The sequence below is a fragment of the Penaeus monodon genome, chromosome 25 (assembly GCF_015228065.2).
Source record: "Penaeus monodon isolate SGIC_2016 chromosome 25, NSTDA_Pmon_1, whole genome shotgun sequence".
NCBI lineage: Eukaryota > Metazoa > Arthropoda > Malacostraca > Decapoda > Penaeidae > Penaeus > Penaeus monodon.
The window spans coordinates 34,522,978-34,523,229 of record NC_051410.1 but is presented as its reverse complement, the minus strand read 5'-3'; the positions used below and the strand labels follow the sequence as shown (position 1 = coordinate 34,523,229).

At 23.4% G+C, this 252-nt stretch overlaps 1 protein-coding gene across 1 annotated transcript in view; it reads right to left on the bottom strand.

Moving 5' to 3' along the window:
• Positions 1 to 252, bottom strand: part of LOC119589372 — a 40,452-nt gene that overhangs the window by 26,550 nt on the left and 13,650 nt on the right. The gene's annotated exons all lie outside the window — the stretch shown is intronic.

Sequence of the window (252 nt, the reverse complement as noted above, 5' to 3'; positions counted from 1 at the left end):
AAGCAAATTCAAGACTAAAGAGACTATAATTAATATGAAAGAATAAATTCTAACATGACATCATAGCATATTGAATAATATAATGTATATTGTAATCAATAGATAACAGAAAAAAATACAAAGATTAACAGTATACTTTGAAATATCTACTGTAAGTCAGGAGCATTGAACTGATAATGTGATAATTGAATAAGTATCATAAAAAAAAGAGAATTCAGACTAATACTATATGTTACAGCTATTATAACTACA